This window comes from Sycon ciliatum, chromosome 5 (assembly GCF_964019385.1).
Source record: "Sycon ciliatum chromosome 5, ocSycCili1.1, whole genome shotgun sequence".
Lineage (NCBI taxonomy): Eukaryota > Metazoa > Porifera > Calcarea > Leucosolenida > Sycettidae > Sycon > Sycon ciliatum.
This window is the reverse complement of record NC_088647.1, coordinates 33578099-33591952: the sequence shown is the minus strand read 5'-3', so window position 1 is coordinate 33591952 and position 13854 is coordinate 33578099. Positions and strand designations below refer to the sequence as shown.

The following is a 13854-nucleotide window of genomic DNA, read 5'->3' as shown; positions in this document are numbered from 1 at the left end:
AAGTTCGACTTCGCCCTTGGTACGAAAGTGTAATTGTGCTGAAGGTACATTTCGCTGTGCCAGACACCCAGCAATGTGCTGACCGAACATAGCTCTTTGCCTGCAGACTGTGATACGTTTTGTCGGTCGTACCGTGCTGAATCGAGCCCAATCTCGACATGCGCTGTCGGCATCGGCCCCATACCGCACCCCGAATTAGAGTAGGGTACGCATTGTTGCTGAAGAAAGTTCAACAATCAGGTTCAAGATTAGCACAATGGCCGGTCAGACTGAACAAGAGATTTCTACTGTCACCTGATCAGCCTTATTATCCCGGTCTTTTGTTTCTCAAGATCAACTGGTCCAGGCAATGATGAACATGAACAACACGTGGCAGTTGGATTGTTGGCACCTGCGCTCAACCGATGTGGTCAGACTTTCTCAAAGTATTGGATCCATCTAATTGCTCTGAACTTGGTACTTCACTTATCCGTATCCGAATAGCCACCATCATACCGTGTCCAGGGGCTTCAAGTTCCGTCTCTCCCGAAATCAAATAATAATATTTATACATGTGTGAGTATTCGCCGGACCTAGATAGACGCCGTGAGCGGAAAGGCTAGTGAGTGAAGTCAAAAGAATGTATGCATGGATAGACAAGGCGCAATGGTACGTTTCAAAATCCCAGGTGGGTGCAGTGTGTGTGTGTGTGTGTGACAAAGGACCCAGGATTGATTCGACCGTCACTCATCAATCTGCTGCGTGCAAGACTGTAAGTCAACGCCCATGCGGCGACCACACGGCGGCTTTGTGAACCCTGAGCACCTCCAAAACAAAGTAAGAGCCAGATTTTCGTGTACATGTAAAAGTCAACTGGTTGACGATGTACCCCTGTTGGTTGGCAGAGGGCGCATCCTGAAACACATGTTCGACGACAAAATGAAAGCATTCGTATGCCGAAAAATCGACCGCTCTTTGCAAGACGTGATCGAATTGCACCATGCACCCTTGCTGATACTATGCCATCATCAATAAAATGACCCGGGTGCATTGCAATGATGGTGTGTTCATTCACAAGAATGTTTATACTGTCTCACGCAGACCATCATGGGAGTCGCTCGTTCGTAAGGTTATGCAATGCCTGCAAAGATCCATCCGCTCGTGATTGTTACAAGTACTACATTATATCCAAAGAAGAGGGAACTGCAAGGAAACGCCCTTAGCGAAAACAAATATTATTTTAGTACTGGTGGCTGGCGTTCGTGGAAAAGCAACTTACAATGTGGCGTTGTACCTTGAGGCGTGAGACCGGTTTGGCCACAATCCAACTACTTGACCGTGGTACATGTATCTGTACCATACATGTAGCTTGCACTACAGCAGCATACTAGTGCATACAGATACAAGTATACTTGACGCCTTCGTAAAGAAATGATTCTGGTCTTACGCATGGTCACACGCCATGAGAAGGTTCCTAAACCCATTACAGCATGGTTTCGTCTATATTTTTAACTTTTTGAACGCCATTTCATTGATTTGGATTTAGGCATTTCGCAGAAGAAAACTCTGGTATGATAAATTGTTGGTGGTCCATTTCTCATAATGACGTCATGCCACCCATGAACTGTATCCATCGACTACTTTTTTTGCGCCACATGTCTATTTCAGTTAGGCTACCCAGGAGAACGACTACGTTGATGGATTGTTTGCGGGCAAAATGCAGAGTATCTGAGTCACCCAGGTGCAGCGCAGCAGATGTGGACAAAGCTGGCAGAACCATGGCCACACCATCTAGCACTCGTTCTGGTACGCGGCACTGAAGTGGCTCAATCACTTTTCTCCACTATTCCTGCAAGTAGTGATCAATGCCTAGGTAACTCCCAAACGCCTTAAATGACTCTCCATCAATTCTCTATTGTGAATTCCGTTGAGTGGTTCTTGCGCCTGTCATTATATGTAGTAGCATTTCAATTGGGGATCGAACCCGTCACACTTTCTGTTTTAAACAAGTACACGTTTAATTGGGAGGTGAGACATTATCCACTCTGGAAAAAGACAGGAACTTCTCACTCTATTGAATTCCAGACATATAATGATATGCAATGTTACCATATCCTGTGCTTATCACGCGAGTACAAAACAGAGTATTGTCGCACTTAGGGCATAACAGTGGCTTAGTAGCGTCAACAGCGGAATTGTCTACTATCTGGCAGTGACTTGCGTATTGCTGAACATTATTATAGATAGGTTGGTGGGCTTCATCATGAGCGTTGGATCAAAAATCATATCATAATAATATATTATGATATGAAATAAACCAAAATATTATTATGGTTTATTTCAAAGTCAAGGCAGTTTGTTAAGTTCCCTGTCTTCAAAGCTGGCAAATCTCGACTCGGTTTTTGATACAGGTACACGAATTCTAAAACACGGTATACACGGCAAACCTCCATTCCTCTTTTGGTGTATGTGTACTCCGTGTTTGGCACGTTTTTAGTCGTATCCGAGATCAATCGTTGACAATAGTTACAAGTTGCCCTGGTACACAATGCGCAGGAGTTTTGTAAACAAAATGCAGAAGTCGGTAGCGGTACACGCAGTGTTGGACTTACCAAATTTAGTCACAGGTCTAGCACCGTCCGAACACATCCACTTGCTACTTGCAACTTACTATCAAGTGTGTCGGTTGAGATTTCAAGTGGAGCGCTTCTCTTGGTGTCATCAAACTCATCGCGTGTGATAGTCGTGGGTGGTAGGCGGTTGGTACCAGAATCCAGGCAGATACGAGTAGTGCATAGTTTAAATATCACCCAACACAACGGACTGAGAGAAAAGGACGCGGGTGACGTCAGCAGAAGGTGAGAGATCAAGCGTGGAAGGCACAGAGTGCCATACCAGGCAACGCACGAGACTGAATGGCGGTGGACTTGAAGCCGAGAGTGATACGTCAAGAAGCGAGGATTTACATGTACAACGCATTATCTAGTCACGAGAAGGGATATTATGTTCTCTTAGGACGATTACTAATGCAGTTGAGGTACATTCTATTAAGTCTTGTGAATGCACATGTACATGTACATGGACATGTGTGTGTAATGGCTATGTACATGTACATGTACATGTATGTGCATGCAGCTGTGCATCATGTGGAAGTACGGAAGCATCTTGTAGTTCCATGGATATCACTGATAGTACCAAGCCCTTCCACGAGGCTGACACCGACCACAAGACACCACCGACCGGAAGATACACAGAAGCTTGATATTCTGCAAGATGCCTATTGTAGACCTGTCAAAGTTCAACTTCCTTGCGATGGCGGTGAACCGACATTTCTTTGTCTACGACTGAGTACTTTACCAGCGATCTGAACTCAAAAGAATCGAAAGTCCACATTTAAACCTCGCATCAGATCAGTCACACCTGTCTCAAGATTTACAATATAACTCCATTCTTTACATACTCGTATATATACAATTGAAAAATTGCAAGTTTTATTACTGTTCTTCGTAAGTGGTACGAAATAGTGGTAGCTATTTCGGCCTTGATTTAATAAGTGGTACGCATCCCAAAATAAAACAACACCGGAGACTTGTGTTTCTGAATTTGTTTACAAATCTAAATTTCCCTCCACAAGCACAAGGATTAAGGATGGGCGAATGTACATGTACTTCCTAGCCTCAACATATTGGCCAATGGGAGAGCAGAGTTGTGAGAGAGGGAGCGACTGGCCTACAGAGGAACACTGGGGGAGGAGAGGGAGAGAATCTCAAAGAGCAGCACAGTGCTCGTGCCTTTCATACACCGTACATGTACATGTACATGTACCAGAGAAGATGGTGCATACGCTGTTGAAGCACATTTTAGCACAGCACGCCCAAAGAACATGTGCATGAACAACATACTAGTACAGTGTATTTACATGTACACAGTACATGCTTGTAGTATGGAAACGCGCAATCGAATGCATGGAAATGAGTGAGCGGGCATCCATGGCTGTAAGAAAAACGGGAAAATTACGTTTTGTGGACAGGTGTGGCATTTCGCAAGCCTGCCAATCAAACGTCAACGGCTGAAAGAACTTGTCATGAGAGCAGTGAGTTGCTGTCTCATCTTGTGTCATTGATCCTATCACGTGTTGGGAATTCGTTGTTGACCATAAACAAAACGAACAACCATGTACATATAGATTTGTACATGTACAATGCTTGCATCGGATTCCCAAATACATGTACATACATGTACATACATGTAGATATGTAAACATACGTGGATGATAGATGTGCATGCCATGGGTACAGGGTGCATCAGGAGTACGCAAAGTTTACGTTCCTGTGGAGTTCGCAACAAAAAAACTTCAAAAGGAAGCAAGGGATCTATACTGGAGAAGCGCAGACTGTTCATTGAGCGAAGTCAAGCACTAGAAGAGAGATGTTCATCATCACGGCCCGGAAAATGCTTGTCACTGATTTGTGCAAGTCGATCCGGCTCAACATTCCTGACTAGAAGGCGATGGCAAGAAATATTGCTTGATCCTCTTGTATTATCAGCTCACGCGTTCAACTCAGATCGATTGAAGGACTAAAGGCAAATATACGCCTCTAAAGACACTCCTGCCTCAATACAACCATTGTCTTCCCAATAATGTTTTGCAGTAGGTCCGAATTTCTTCCGTTAAAATGTCCGACTTTCTCTATTGGAGCATACATGAGCTTAAATGTATTGAGTATTATGTTTTCTCCGATATACATTGTGGTACAAGCTGCTGTGTGGAGCGAGGATATGCAGTGAGGTATGAGTCGATTACTCTAAATGGGCATCGATGATGATGGTTGTTTGTACATATTCTGAATTCCTGCAATCGTTGCACACTGTATTTTTGCCCGATGATCACACAGACCAACCCAGTACGTCATTCCATGCGTAGCCTAAATGACGTTATTCACCTGCACCAAGGTGATCAAACACGAACGGTGCATGTCTAATTACGCTGGTTTCCCAATGGATTCCACACCCTTCAAGCATTCTTGCGTTTTCAGGAAGGCAGCGAAGACTCTTCGTAGCCAATGTGAACAGTGACGATTTGCCTACTAAGGTTAGCCAGTGTAACCAATCGTCACAATCTCCGATAACGCTAGAAGATTGCTCATCACCCGATCCAGACTTTTGTCGCTGGCCACAGGGCAGTGCAGCGTGCCATGTGTAAAGTACCGATGACGTCAGTCAAGAAGCTCCTCCTGCACGCGGCGCGATGTCACATGGAGGCAAACAAAGCTTGAGCGCACTCTGTAATTCTAAGACGATGTCGAAGTCACTGCTGGTCTTTCTGAGCGAGCCATATATGGAATGAAAAGGGCTCCTACACTTGCAATGAACCTGGGTACTGGTAAGCTGATAGGAATTCAGAAATCATGTCACTGTTGGGATACCTGGACTGCATGGGGCATCGGAGCACAATACTCCCCCACCTGTCAAAGACTCAAAGTCTCCAGTAAACCAAGAGCGTAATACCTAGTCATACGTCGTCAGGTGACAAGTCAACGTGAATCGTCCATTTGACGTACTGTGCTCTCAATGTCATAGAGCTTTCAAGTACAGGCACAACGTACCACGAATGGGGAACTGCCATTGTTTACAAGTTTAGGACGCCACATATGTTTGAGTTATAACCTGCAGTTCCATTTGCGTCACTAGAAAATCATAATGGCCTTGCAATGAATCCGTGGTCGAAGTCATTTTCGTCCGCCTGATCAACAAGCTTACTCAAGCTGGGTGCAAGATTCCAAAAAGACTTGCGGAAACAGCACCTATCGGTATCAATGTACCAACAATTATAGCCTTCACACACCCAATTATAGCCTTCACACACCTGTTTTCAATATCTCGGTTGCAGTAGTGTTCACCTGTACATGTGACATGCCTCACTCTTCCTAGACGCGCCCATTGCTTACCTCCAATTCACGGAGTTACTCCCTGGAGATGTGTTGATGAGCGATGCCGGATTCTTAAAAATTATATGTACATGTATGTGTATGTTACCAAGTCAGTGCGTGTTTATACGTCACAGTCAAACCTGCGTGTGTGCAGCTGTAAACCTATACTTTACATGTAAACTAATGTTGTAGTTTGCATGGACGCCCTTGGTCATTGGACACTTCCTATCTAGGAGCGATCTTTCATGGCCCGGAATGCACCATAGGAGAACTTGAAGTATTTCCAAGAGAACTCCTGTAAGGTATTATTTTTGATATGTTAGGCTTCTATCTAAAGACAAGGCGGCGGCGATTGAAGGAAGATATTCGAAGGAAAGTTCGAAAGAGTGCATTCATGAGCTGCAGATCCGATTATACCAACGATTATACCCACCAGCACGGGCACAGCACATGTCTTCAATTTTTAAACGCGTTTAGGCCCATTGATGTGTAAAGGTAACGACCACTGACAAGTACATGTACAGTACATGTAGCTTCCATTTATACAAAAAAAGATAGTTTTTATCACCTTCTAGTGGTTCGATTTTGGATTCAATTCAGTAGGAAAAAATCTAAATGAGTTATCGCTTTACACACGCCGACAGGCACCACGTTGTGATGCCCAGTTCTACTCAGCAGAATGGGTACGATAGCGATCTGACGAGACTAACAACTTCCTGTACTGGCACTATTTATGGAATTGCACAGGGGACTTCAATGTGAATGTAGGAACAATCATACTCGTAAATCTCCATGTGACGTTTATCCACCGTCCTCTACTTTCGTCTGATGATCGATTTAGTTCGTGAAACTCAGCAACTGCTTGTTCCTCTGTTTGTGTACGTGTACTCGCAACTCTCTTAGCCGCTTTACCATGTCCTGGCATTACTGATGAATTCAGCTGAAGGTATGAATACCTTGGTGGTAGTATCCTTTGTTCAATGGCAAGAGCTTGTCTAACATACTCGCCTCATGACCACAAGCAGAATTAAAACTGCTGCATACATGAATCTACAATCCTCTCCTCTTTCTCAATATTTTCGCCCCAACCCTCCTTCCCTCTGTAAGTTGTAACATAATAACATATTCGCTGCCTTGTCATTGAGCATTTATGCTCGTTTGGATTTGCGAATTCAAATAAGTATACAAACAAACAAACAAAATTTCTAACCGGCACGGGTTTAGAAACTGGGAACTCGTGGCCTGGTACGAGGGAAATACGGATGCAGCGAGTGGGATTTTTTCGATCTTTGACCATTTTGGTGGAGGGTCTGATCTACCCACCGATTTAGGAGCTGCATCTGCGCATTGGTCGTACATGGTGCTGGGTTCCTGCCGATGTGGAAAACACAGTTAAATGTAGCCTCACACGAACCGTGACAATTTTTCTGAGCTGGCAGCAAACAGCCGCGAACCTTGGGCAAGGAGTGGGCTAGGAGTGGGCTAGGAGTGGGCTAGGAGTGGGCTAGGAGTTGGCGAAAATTCCAAAACCTTTTAACAGCAACAGTATGTGTCCCGGGAACACGCGAACAAAACAGAAATAACGACTTCAATTATGCAAATAATTGGCCAGTGGATATGGCACAAAAAGGTCTGTCAGCTTCCATAAGACCAAAACCCCGATAACGGAAACAGATTTACCATACTACGACTGTCAGCATCACTAAGTTACGAAATCCAGGGTTTGTTATTTTTATCGTATTAAATTCAAGTACACTGAGGAAAATTATTAATCCTGATTTCACTTACCCTTCACATTTGGGCCTTCCTTATTGCCTTGGGAAAACGTGATTGCCAGAATCTGCCTTCGACCTCAATAGAGATATCTTCCCAATAGAACTTTTCGGTGAGGTCGTTTGGAAAGAAGGATCATTTCGTTTGGTTTTGATATTCTTTTATAGGCTGTCTTGGCTCGTTGCCAAGAGGCGTGGGATGGTAGTGGTCGCGTAAGCTTAGGATGGGCCAGTAGTACAGGTTTTGCTAAGGGACAGTATGCTATCCACCCGGCCATCTGTCCCACGATGTCTGACAGGCATGTAGATGTACATGTATGCATGATTTAGGCAACTAGGCGATGTGTCATGCACATACATATATGTACGTGTAATACCCTCTTGCATCTAGATTCAGCTTTTCCAATACATTTGCAACCGGCATACAGTAGTATCGAGAAACAGGTTCGTGTCTTCACCTATGCCAAGCGGATACATGCTTGATTGCTCTGCGTCGCACCGGATTCAAACAGCATTGCACTGTATAGGATACGTCATCTGCACATGTGACTAACACATACTGACATAGCACCAGTTTGCGCCTGTTCTTCTCCGGTATGCGCGCTTGTACATCATTCTCACCAGGTCGAGTCACGTGGCGTACGCCAAATACCAGGCAGATGTCTTTTCACTTCGTTTGGTTGCAGACGTTTACCCAAAAAAAGTTCGGACCATGGCAGATGGTCTTAAACTCTGGTTTGGCTGAAGCACACGGACGTAATGCGTGGCGAAGCGTCTCACACTAAGTGGGTCGAAGTATATTGCCACAACTCGTTATTTTCTGCGATTGGTGAATTCATGCCGCCAAGCATCGGAAGTGATAGTCTTGCCCTTTGAACAAGAGCCGGATTGCATGCTTCATCTGCATCAGTTTGTTCTTGCTTTGGCGGTGAAGATCCATGCCAAACCAACCATGCCTGATATACTTACATGTAGGCAGTACAGTTTCATTGTCCTGTGTTGCAGTTCTCGCTGAGGATCAATTGCATTTTGACCTCTTTTCCGAAGAAAACTACACACTGGTGCGGATGCTGGCAGCTGTAACGGATTATAATGAAAGCAATGGTTCCACCTGTGGCTGCTGGATTCTAGCCCGGTGAGTGCCAATCTGCGGCCTTCGTCCGATTGCGGATCAATAATTCCAATAGTAGCTGACCGGATTATGAGCGTTCAAACTCGCTGGACGAGTACTGAAGTATGAGTGTTCAACACTAGCTGAACGGGATTGTGTGTGATCTAACTCTCTAAGCGGGATTGCATGGAGCATGGAGTCGGCTGCCCTCTTTGGCATTCTGGTCGCTCTGCCGTATACAAGGGATACCATGTGAAGAGAAGTATGATTGTACATGTAGATCTACTGCAAGCTCCATTGTAATCCGGTGATTGAGTATACCAAACGAATGCAACAGTACCAAAGCATCCTGCACCCAACGATAATGTGTCTGAAGCTAGAGACCCGTCAGACGTCAACATATCTCAGCAAGACCAGAAAATCAAGATTCTGCGGGATTTCGCCTTACAGTGCAATCGCGTCATTGAGCACTGATGGCCTGATATTGTTCCGGTTGATGGGTCTTCCCCCAATGCCGTAACCATTGACATTGCGGGACCTGGTGATCAACACATTGCTGAAAAGGAAGTTGAGAAAGTCGAAAAACGTGCCATGCATCAACAACTTCTTGCCCCCGAGATTCAAAATGTTCCTGTGGTAATTGAAAGTCGGTAAATCCATCAACTGTGACATTGATCCCGTCCAAAATTATACATGTTGTTTGGTTGACAGCATGTTACAAGGCGGAGGAGGACGCCCAACCATCTACGGTTGGCAGAGCCCCAGTATTGCGACCATTTGACGTACATGTACATGGGGGCTAGCCCCGGTTCTGACCCTCATTATCCTAGGGAGTTATTTGAGTCTTGTTGCTTTTGTTTTGTATTGTCTTTATTGTTTCTGTTATGTCTATTAAACTATGATGGAGTGGGCCTTCACCAAGTCGGAACCACCCGTCTACATGTTGATGTTGTTCAATATGTTCACATCAAAATTGCGTTGTTGTTGTTTTTGTTGTTGCTGTTGTTGTTGTTTTCCTGAATGTTTTTCTGAGAATTGCTACAGAACCATAGCTTTAGAACATTTAATTAAAAAAGATTGACAATACCCTACTAGTGCAATAAGGAGTATAATAGATGCAGACATGGCCAGACAACAACGAGTTCATGGAATTTTAAAGGATTTTTAGGTTATTCAAAATCGATTTTTATCGTGTCATGTTGCACTGTATCACCTCACTGTATCACCTCATGCTTTGTGCCTGCACTCAGTTATATATTTTAGCACTATGTTTGACACCTATTATGTAATGCTGTAGCACTTCCCTTTTTTGTTCACACTTTTAATTATGCTGTTATAAAATGTTCTTTTTTTGTACACAGTACCCTCAGTTCCGATACTATTCACTGATGAGCGGAACACGAAAATCGATTTTGAATAAAATAAAAATCCTTTAAAATTCCATTAACTCGTTGTTGTCTGGCCATGTCTGCATCTATTATACTCCTTATTGCATTAATGAAATTGCTTTCTCCACGCCGACTCTTTAAATACCCTACTACTCCATCTTCATTGAAATTGTTTGAATATAAATACCTCAAAATAGGTTTGGATTTAAGTTTAAGATCCGTGCCGCCCCTTATTTACTACGATATAAATAGCTCATTATCCACATGTCCTTTGGGTCTCTGTGTTTTTCACTGTTTTTATTTGACATTATCTCTCTTTACGGAGTTGTTGTTGCTGTTCATTTTGCTACTCTTTCTTTTTCCCTCCCCTTATTTTTATTTATCGCCGTGGTTGGCAATCACCCACTCTCATTGGCCGGTGTTTCCACCGAGTCTTGAGATGTTGTAATAAATATAAATATAAAATATAATTGAGATTTTGGATACCTTAGATGATTTGGACCGTGGGGCATGTTAGTTAGGTGAGCCTCCTTTTTTGTGTGTGTGTGTGGGGGGGGGGGGGGTAAAGTAAACAACCGTAGTCACTGCTTACCTCTGATGTTGGAAACAGCCTCGGTTTCACGGGCAGGTTCCTCCAGTTGTCTCTGATGGCGTGGTTGAACTTGAACCTGGTAGAGCGGACGGTTTCAAATAGAAACGGTTTGACAGCAATATTTGTTTGGACCCAAACCGATCATCAGCGTGGATTGAGTACTTCGTACTTGAAATATGTTTGTGGAAGGAAACTGGCATGTTCAAGTTTGCTCTGAGGCCAGAGTCTATCGAACTGAGCTACTCCTTTGTGTTGGCCCGTTGCCCCCAAGTTGCCCAATTTTTCGTATCAAATCAGAGGTGGCTCCAAACCGGAAAGGTTTTAGAGTGCACGTCAAATTCACTCTGAGATCTGAACTGAGGTAATTGCTATCGCTCCACGACGGACAGTACAAAGCAACAATAAGCCTTGTGTGTGTGCTTCCATACTGTTTTCAATGGTATACTGTGCTTTATTTGCGAGAGGCGAGCCGCTGTTTACCTGCAACAAGAAGTTGATTTCTCGAAAGACGTACAACTCAAGTCGCAGTGCGAAGCAACAAGTCAAAGACTCACCTGCTGGGTATGGCGCTTCTGGGCATCGAAGGGCCATGAAATTTTGGCTCGGAGTAACACGCATCGTAGTTTTACTGTGACATGTGTTTTCTGATCAAAATACCAAGACATAAAGTGAATATTGCGTCCGTTCCCTCTGTTTCTCAATCATGGTCTTAGACTATCCCATTATGTCTGCCTGGAATGGTGAGAACTCGATAAAAGCTGGCCACAAAACCTGCACAGGCACAACTGAATAAATTAGTGATGTCCTAAACAATAATACACCACACCACCACATTGCGCTCTTGGCCGATCCAAGCTCTGCACTCACGTCACCATCACCACAGCGAGGACAATTCCGGTTTAATCGATTGATATTGACAATGACCCTCCAGATAGCTGTTTCGCTCCTCCTGAGCTCATCAGTGGAGGCCGATGATGTTGAATGAAAGAATAATAAGAATAGACTGATCTTTATAGGGCTAAATTGGCGCAATTGCGCTCATTCTGCATAGAAACGTAGCATACCCTAAGTGACAAAAGTGATAACAAGGTCAGGCGATAACGACACACGCTCATGGCTAGGCCTTGACAGATTATGCTAGCATAATTTTTCGCATAATTCCTACCAAAATCGAATAATCGCATAATTCGAGGCAAATTGCATAAATTGGAATAATCCGCCTGTTCGCATCAAATTCCATACAGTTGTACTTGTTCTACAAGTACAAGTACAAGTAGATGCACCAGGAAGTCGTAGGTTTACGGCTCCTTTGATAACATGTCCCATCCACTACAATCAGTGACGGTCGTAGCTACATAGGTCGGACGGTGCGTTGACCCCATTGAACATTTGCTACTAGTACAACGCCCTCTACAAAAAACTCCCCTGTTATATTGAACAGAACCATCATATACCTGTACATTAGCAGCATATGTGAGTATAATGGGGCATAATTTGATAAGTTTTAGCATAAAAATAGCATAATTCTGCAATTTTTTCAGCAATGCGAAAAGCATAATTTCTCGAAAATATTAGCATAATCTGTCAAGGCCTACTCATGGCTGGGACAGGAACATGTAGCACGTGTGAAAAGGGGGTGCAAAAAACAGCAGTCAGTCTATGATCTAACGCCATGAAAGTAAGTTACTGCATGCGCCACAAAAACAAAGATACTGCGGCTGACTGTACTTGTCCCATAGCGACGTGACCGGGAACGAATGACGAAGCGAACTGGCCGACGCTGCAGACCCAGAGGCCCCTAGCCCTGAGGCAATCACTGTCCTGCCAGCCCGTCGCAAACAGCCACACCACGCAGCCATACCCGTTTAAATTAAAGAGGCCCCTACTTGGCCCTATCCCTGAGGCAATCACAGACCCAGAGGCCCCTGAGGCAATAACTGTCCTGCCAGCCCGTCGCACACAGCCACACCACGCTGCCATGCCCGTTTAACACGTACACTGATGTTGCCTGCGCCTTCAGTCAGCATCTTCGGCCGCAAACCAGCCACTTGACACAACGAGAGGCCCATGGAGCATTCACTCCAGTCAGGGCTGTGCTGCGTCCGATGCTGCTAAATTTGATCTAGCATTTGATGTTGAGGAACTATCCCGCTTGTCTCGTCATTATTTCACTGTCGCTCTACGGCGCATTTCAACTTCAAATGCGCCGTAGAGCGGCAGTGAAATTACAACACAAGCCGGATACTAGTAGTTCCTCAACATCAAATTTAGCAGCATCGGACGAAGCACAGCCCTGCCTGGAGTGAATGCCCCATGGGCCTCTCGTTGTGTCAAGCTGGTTTACCGCGGAAGATGCTGACTGAAGGCGCAGGCAACATCAGAGTGCGTGTTCAAAGGGTATGGCGGCGTGGTGTGGCTGTGTGCGACGGGCTGGCAGGACAGTTATTGCCTCAGGGGCCTCTGGGTCTGCCGCGTTGGCCAGTTCGCTTCGTCGTTCATTCCCGGTCACGTCACTATGGGGCAAGTACAGTCAGCCGCAGTATCTTTATTTTTGTGGCACATGCAGTAACTAATACTTACTTACTTTTCTGGTGTTAGACTTACTGCTGTTTTTTTGCGTCCCCTTTTCACACGTGCTACATGTTTCTGTCCCAGCCATGAGCGCGTGTCTTTATCACCAGACCTTGTTATCGCTTTTGTCACTTAGGGTATGCCACGTTTCTAGGCAGAATGAGCGCAATTGCGCCAATTAATTATTTAGCCCTATAAAGATCAGTCTATTCGTATTATTCTTTCATTACACATCATATGCCTCCACTGGTGAGCTCAGGAGGATCGAAACAGCTGTCTGGAGGGTCATTGTTATTATCAATCTATATACCGGAATTGTCCTCGTTGTGGTGATGGTGATGTGAGTGCAGAGTTTGGATCGGCCAAGAGCGCAATGTGGCGGTGTGGTGTATTGGATTCCAAAATGGCTGGGTCGTCGCTACTTCTTCTCAAATGCCCTAAACAAATGGCGCTAAACACCGGAAATGTCAATCCCGATCTCCTCATGATCCTCCAGCATAACATGCTAGTG

At 44.6% G+C, this 13854-nt stretch overlaps 1 protein-coding gene across 2 annotated transcripts in view; it reads right to left on the bottom strand.

Annotated features, from left to right (window-relative positions):
- The window catches only part of LOC135818402 (early growth response protein 1-like), a 37383-nt gene that overhangs the window by 22894 nt on the left and 635 nt on the right, over nt 1–13854 (bottom strand). Inside the window, exon 2 of one of the 2 annotated variants that reach the window (XM_065331766.1) lies at nt 10773–10848. The gene's annotated coding sequence lies outside the window, so the exon portion shown is untranslated. Of the gene's footprint in view, nt 1–7697; nt 7805–10772; nt 10849–13854 lie in introns of those variants that run through there. The other variant, XM_065331768.1, reaches the window with a different exon arrangement.